The following is a 7,663-nucleotide window of genomic DNA, read 5'->3' on the forward strand; positions in this document are numbered from 1 at the left end:
TGTGCCCGCCCCCACCCTTCCCCTTCCTGTTCTCTGTCTCCTCCCCCCAGCTCAACACCCCCAGGCTTAAGCTCTCTCAACCTGTCTCTGCTTTCTTTCACCAAACTCATTTCTTACATCTCTGAAGTTCTGTTTCTGGGGCTGTCTCCTTTCACCACCCTCCCCAAAATTTCCTCATAGTCAAAATATTTGAGTCCTCTCTCTCCCTCACCTTCCACATCTAAATTGCCCTTGAGACCTTTCAAATAGACCCTGCAAGAGTCCCTGAGCTCCATCCCCTCCTCTCCATTTCTTCTACCGTATCATGATCTCGTTCTCATAGCTCACCTGTCTCCCTTGTTCCAGCCTCTCCATCCTTCAATCTGTCCTTCCCGCCGATGCTCAGAGTTAATTTGGGAAATACTTCCCTTCTTTAACAGTTTGTCATGGTGAGCCACGGGATAAAATGTATGTGCTCTGGCTTTGAATTCGAGACCACCCATCATGTGCCCTCAGATTACATCTGCTGTGTAATCCTAGAGATACTCTGCACACCTGCTGCAGCTCTCTGCATGTGCTCACACTGACCCCTCCACTGGAACAATATTCTCATCCTCCCTTCTGCCACCTCTGTAACTGGAAAAGCCCTATTCTTTCTTCAAGGTTGGACACTAGCTTTGGCCCCTCCCCTGCAGGACCCTCTCCCCACCTTCCTGACTGTCCTCCTCTAAATTATCACTTTGATTTATCACTGTTTGTCATTGTCGTCAAGTGCCAGACCAGGAACACCACGAGGGCTGCCTCTGGGCATCACTCACCTCAGTCTCTCAGGCCTAGCGCAATGGCTGGTGCACGCTGAAGTGAGATCTTCACCATCTCTCCGTTCCCGAAGCTTCATCTGCTCTGCATCTCTTTCATTCCCAAAACCATTGCCTCCATGTTTCTGTTCTATCCCCTGTGTCCAACCCAGCTAGGAGTGAGAATCCACAGAGGCCTCCGAGCTTCTTCCTGGAAAATCAATCCTGCTTCCAAGTGGTCACTCTCAGGCTCCGGTCTCACCCCTTCTTCACATCAGGCTCTGCTCCCTCCATCTGCGCACAGTTTCATTCATCTAACAAGTGCATATTGTTTGTTCGACATTTTGTATTTAATAAATATCAGTTGTCCCTGGGGTCATGCTATTAAATGGAGCGATGCATCATGCCCCCATGGTCCCCCCATCATGTCCCCTTGTGACAGGAAATCACCAATTGAGTCACTTTTCACTGTTCCCATCACCATGTGGGTTTTTTTTTTTTTGCAATAATCTCTCCAAAATCTATTCCTCCCCCTCCATGTGCATAGCTAAGTATGTGATTTATTCCTTGACCATGAACCATATGTAAACTAAGGCTAGGGTGACTTTGTCTTTGACCAACCAAACCAGGACACTAGGACAGTGAACCAAGGAGCTATTAATAGTTTCCTCCGGGCAACAAGTATAAACTGGGGCCTTCCCTGGCCAATCAGCACATCTGGCCTCCCTAATAGTTTTGGCTTTATTTCTCAAATTTCCCCCACCAGGATCCCCTGCTTTAACTTTTTTTTTTTTTTTTTTTTTTTTTTGCGGTACGCGGGCCTCTCACTGTTGTGGCCTTTCCCGTTGCAGAGCACAGGCTCCGGACGCGCAGGCCCAGCGGCCATGGCTCACGGGCCCAGCCGCTCCACGGCACGTGGGATCTTCCCGGACCGAGGCACGAACACGTGTCCCCTGCATCAGCAGGCGGACTCTCAACCACTGCGCCACCAGGGAAGCCCAGGATCCCCTGCTTTAAATGCCTCCCCCATTATCTGAGGCGGCCAGCACCATCATGTCCCTACTCTCCGTTGCAGCCTCAACGCTTTTCGGTCATTTCCCACTGCTTTTAGCATCAAATTCATGCTCCTCCCCCCGCAGTTTGCCACAGGTCTGCCTGATCCTAGCTCTTTATTCCATCTGCTGTCAAGCAGACACCGGTGACTTTGTTCTTTTTTACATCTCTTCTTCCATCACATCCTGGCCAGTAGGAATCACTTCCCCTTCAGAGTTTCAATTGACTTTTCTCCTCCTAATTAAAACTCAATCTGAAGTTCACCTTTACCAGGAATTTTGCCATGACTGTGAAGAATCAGGGGAGAAAATATTCCCATCCAAAGCCAAACATTAACCCCGCACATTTACTTGCATTCTGCGTTATTTACAAGAAAGAAACACAGAGAAAATAAAGGGGGGGGTGGAAATTAAGGTGTTTATCCACAAAATCTCTTTTACATTTTATCTTATCTTTATCTTAAGGCACATAAGACTAATGCCTTCGGTTTCAAATGCTAGCACATGCGTATCTTGACAGTAACAGTATCAAGGATGTGGATGGTTTTCTCAAATAAGTAATGCACATCTAGGGGCAACTTCTGCATCTTTCAAAATAAAGTTGCCCAGAATGGTACCCAGGGGCTCAGAGCTACCAGAAAATATTGATAGCTTTCTGTCCTCGGTGGCATTTTTTAAATTTAACAAGTGTTTTTAAAAGTCCGAGCCTTTGGGGAGATAGGTGCCCATTCCAACGTGTGCCAGTCCACTACTCACCTTCCAACGGAAGCTGCTCCCTCTTCTGGTCAACACGAAGGGAAAGTGCTGAGGAAGGAACGACCTCTCCCTTTCCCTGGAGCGCGCTGGGATGGAGTGTGAGAAAGACGGTTCATTGTACTTTGGCAAGACAGATGCACAGATGTGAGGTAGGCTCAACTCAATTATCACATTTGGTTTCATCAGCTTTGTGAGGGTTTCGGTCTCATCAGAGAGGCAGAAAATGCCCACCGTCATTCTCAGCAACCCCAGAGAGTGAAAACAACCCCTTCCTTTCTCAGAAGAGCCTGCAGCCCTGCCAGCACGCTGGATCCCTGGAGTCCGGGCCCACCCTGAGCTCCACACTGGGGAGCCCTGCCAAGCCGGAGAGGAAGGAGACGGCAGTTTGGGTCATTACAAAGACTTGCCAAAAAGTGCTCAGAAAATGAACAATTAATTTCGACTGTCAAAACAGATACTAGAGGAGCCTAGTTAGATTTCAAGCATTTTTTTCTCTACCAGCAAATCCAAGGCTTTGTCAGTGATAAGAGATGGAGCAGATTCTGGGGATGTTTGTGAGACAATATTACATAGTGGTTAAGACTGCTGTGGGCTGTGGGATCAAATTGCCTGGTGTGGATCCCAGCTTTGCTTTTTTTTCTGGCTGTCTCCACAGGCATTTTATTTAACCTCTCTGAACCTCGGTTTTCTTATCTGTACATTGGGGATGGTACAAGTAGAGAGGAAGAAATGGGGGGAGGGGCAGGATGCAGGGGAAAGCACTTAGCATCCCTCCTGTAAGCAGTCAATAAATGGTTGCTGTTTTTTTCATCATTATTGGTGGTACAGATATTATCACACAAAAACTCCTGCTTCTCTAGGAAGTTAATGGGTTCGATTTGTTTGTTCCCTCCTCCTGAAAGATTAGTACTTTGCCCCAATTTTAGAAAATTTTCTGAAGATCCGTTCCTTTGGGGAACCCTCACTGGTAAGCAACGATTTATTGACTCATTAAAAATGTTCCCAGCGAATGTAAAACCTCAAAGAAAAGAGAAATACTTTTTGTTGTTGTTCTCCCCCGGTGAGGCTGTAGTGTCGATGACACATACATAAGTAAAATGGAATTTGAAAAGCAAGAGGCAGAGCATTTTGAAAAATTTAAAGTTTCTTATAAATCTTTATGAAAATGCATCTGTGTCAACACAATAAAAATAATATCCCAGCCTACTGGTTTTCATCTTCTGGCCCCGGGTAAGCACTAGCTCATTAACCCTTCCACTGCTGTTCACAGGATAGGAAACACAACTGCTACTGCTCTTTAGGAACCCTAAGTGAGCACTCAGTCCTCATTTTCTGTAACATGAGCTTTCTCCCGTCATAGGGTCACAATTTTCCAGATAATTGAAGAAAGCAATATCTGACAGTACGGTGTTCAATATCAGTAAATATCAATGATAACTCATCTTTATAATTGAGAAAATAGGCAATTTTTCTGGCTTGTTTAAAAAAAAAAGCCTGGCCGTAGAGAATAGACCCGTGGTTGCCAAGGGGGAGAGAGGTGGGAGAGGGTTGGATTGGGAGTTTGGGGTTAGCAGATGCAAACTGGTATATATATTGATAGAACGGATAGACAACAAGGTCCTACTGTATAGCACAAGGGACTATATTCAATATCCTGTGATAAACCAAAATGGAAAAGAATATGGAAATGAATGTATATATGTATATGTATAACTGAGTCACTTTGCAGTAAATTAATACAACATTATAATTCAACTATACTTTAATAAATTTTTTTTTTTTAAAAAGCTAACACGGGCTTCCCTGGTGGCGCAGTGGTTGAGGGTCCGCCTGCCAATGCAGGGGACACGGGTTCGTGCCCGGGTCCGGGAAGATCCCACATGCCGCGGAGCGGTTGGGCCCGTGAGCCATGGCTGCTGAGCCTGCGCGTCCGGAGCCTGTGCTCCGCAACGGGAGAGGCCACAACAGTGAGAGGCCCTCCTACCACAAAAAAAAAAAAAAAAAAAAAAAAAAAAACAGCTGACCCTACATTTCTGGCTCCTCTTTCTTCCCATTGATAAATCCCATACTACTAAGGAGAATTTATGCTAACACTCTTCTTAAAAACCAATATCTTCCCAATATCCATGTCCTCCCTTCTTCCACGATTACAGAACCTGTTTTATTTCCAGCAATCATGTGCCCAGGTAAAAGGCTACATTTCCCACCCTCCCTTGTAGCCAGGTGAAGTCACATGGCTAAGTTCTACCCAATGAGATGTGAGTAAAAGTGTTATGTGAAACTTCAGAAAGGCTCCATAATGGTACCTGACACGGCTAGGATAATTGAACTGAGCCTTTTTGCCTTTCTTCCTCTTTCTTGCTTACTAGACCATGGATGTGATGACTGGAGCTCCACCAGCTTGAAGTACGTGGTAAATTTGAGGCTGGAAACCACATTGAAATGATGAAAAAATTCCCCGATGACTCAGAAATCATGGTAGCAACCCTGAAATGTCAAATTCCAATTGTTGTGGGTTTTTTTCAAAACAGAAATAAACTATCTGGTTCGAGACACTCTAACTTGGGGCTCTCTCTTTAAGCAGATAAACCTGATCCTAATGGACACACCTATTTTTTAAAACTTTTTTTGGCCCCAGAATGAATTCTCTGCATTGACTCATTTTATTACCTGTCCTCAGAGTTTGTTCTACCCAAGATAACATAGCAACGTTTATTATAATGCTCACCCCATAATTTTTTTTCACACCTCTTTCCACAAATGACTTTATTTTTTCTTTTAACATCTTTATTGGAGTATAATTGCTTTACAATGGTGTGTTAGTTTCTGCTTTATAACAAAGTAAATCAGCTATACGTATACATATATCCCCATACCTCCTCACTCTTGCATCTCCCTCCCTCCCACCCTCCCTATCCCACCCCTCTAGGTGGTCACAAAGCACCCAGCTGATCTCCCTGTGCTATGCGGCTGCTCCCCACTAGCTATCTATTTTACATTTGGTAGTGTATATATGTCCATGCCACTCTCACTTCGTCCCAGCTTACCCTTCCCCCTACCCATGTCCTCAAGTCCATTCTCTACATCTGCATCTTTATTCCTGTCCTGCCCCTAGGTTCTTCAGAACTATTTTTTTTTCTTTTTTTTAGATCTCATATATATGTGTTAGCATATGGTATTTGTTTTTCTCTTTCTGACTTACTTCACTCTGTATGACACTCTCTAGGTCCATCCACCTCACTGCAAATAATTTTATTTCTTTTTATGGCTGAGTAACATTCCATTGTATATATGTGCCACATCTTCTTTATCCATTCTTCTGTCAATGGACACTTAGGTTGCTTCCATGTCCTGGCTATTGTAAATAGTGCTTCATTGAACATTGTGGTACATGACTCTTTTTGAATTATGGTTTTCTCAGGGTATAGGCCCAGTAGTGGGATTGCTGGGTCATATGGTAGTTCTATTTTTAGTTTTTAAGGGACCTCCATACTGTTCTCCATAGTGGATGCATCAATTTACATTCCCACCAACAGTGTAGGAGGGTTCCCTTTTCTCCACACCCTCTCCAGAATTTATTGTTTGTAGATTTTTTTTTTAATGTTGACAGATTTTTCTTTTTTTTATTTTTTTAAATTGATTTATTTTATTTATTTTTGGCTGTGTTGTCACGCAGGCTTTCTCTAGTTGCAGTGCGGGGGGAGCGGCTAGTCTTTGCTATGGTGCACGGGCTTCTCACTGCGGTGGCTTCTCTTGTTGCGGAGCATGGGCTCTAGGCGTGCGGGCTTCAGTAGTTGTGGCACACGGGCTCTAGAGCACAGGCCCAGTAGTTGTAGCACGCAGGCTTAGTTGCTCCATGGCATGTGGGATCTTCCCGGACCAGCGCTCCACCTGTGTCCCCAGCATTGGCAGGCAGATTCTTAACACCTGTGCCACCAGGGAAGCCCTGTTTGTAGATTTTTTGATGATGACCATTCTGACAGATGTGAGGTGATATCTCATTGTAGCTTTGATTTGTATTTATCTAATGATTAGTGATGTTGAGCATCCTTTCATCTGTTTGTTGGAAATCTGTATATCTTCTTTGGAGAAATGTCTATTTAGGTCTTCTGCCCATTTTTTGATTGGGTTGTTTGTTTTTTTAATATTAAGCTGCATGAGCTGTTTGTATATTTGGGAGATTAATCCTTTGTCAGTTAATTCATTTGCAAATATTTTCTCCCATTCTGAGGGTTGTCTTTTCTTCTTGTTTATGGTTTCCTTTGCTGTGCAAAAGCTTTTAAGTTTCATTAGGTCCCATTTGTTTATTTTTGTTTTTATTTCCATTTCTCTAGGAGGTGGGTCAGAAAGGATCTTGCTGTGATTTATGTCATGGCGTATTCTGCCTATGTTTTCTTCTAAGAGTTTTATAGTGTCTGGCCTTACATTTAGGTCTTTAATCCATTTTGAGTTTATTTTTGTGTGTGGTGTTAGGGAGTGTTCTAATTTATTTCTTTTACATGTAGCTGTTCAGTTGTCCTAGCACCACTTATTGAAGAGGCTGTCTTTGTTCCACTGTATATTCTTGCCTTCTTTATCAAAAATAAGGTAACCATATGTGCATGGGTTTATCTCTGGGCTTTCTATCCTGTTCCATTGATCTATATTTCTGTTTTTGTGCCTGTACCATACTGTCTTGATTACTGTAGCTCTGTAATATAGTTTAAAGTCTGGGAGCCTGATTCCTCCAGCTCCATTTTCTTTCTCAAGATTGCTTTGGCTATTCGGGGTCTTTTATGTTTCCATACAAATTGTGAAATTTTTTGTTCTAGTTCTGTGAAAAATGCCATTGGTAGTTTGATAGGGATTGCATTGAATCTGTAGATTGCATTGGGTAGTAGAGTCATTTTCACAATGTTGATTCTTCCAGTCAAGAACATGGTACATCTCTCCATCTGTTTGTATCATCTTAATTTCTTTCATCAGTTTCTTATAGTTTTCTGCATACAGGTCTTTTGTCTCCTTAGGTAGGTTTATTCCTAGGTATTTTCTTCTTTTTGTTGCACTGGTAAATGTGAGTGTTTCCTTAATTTCTCTTTC

Source organism: Globicephala melas, chromosome 17 (genome assembly GCF_963455315.2).
Source record: "Globicephala melas chromosome 17, mGloMel1.2, whole genome shotgun sequence".
Taxonomy (NCBI): domain Eukaryota; kingdom Metazoa; phylum Chordata; class Mammalia; order Artiodactyla; family Delphinidae; genus Globicephala; species Globicephala melas.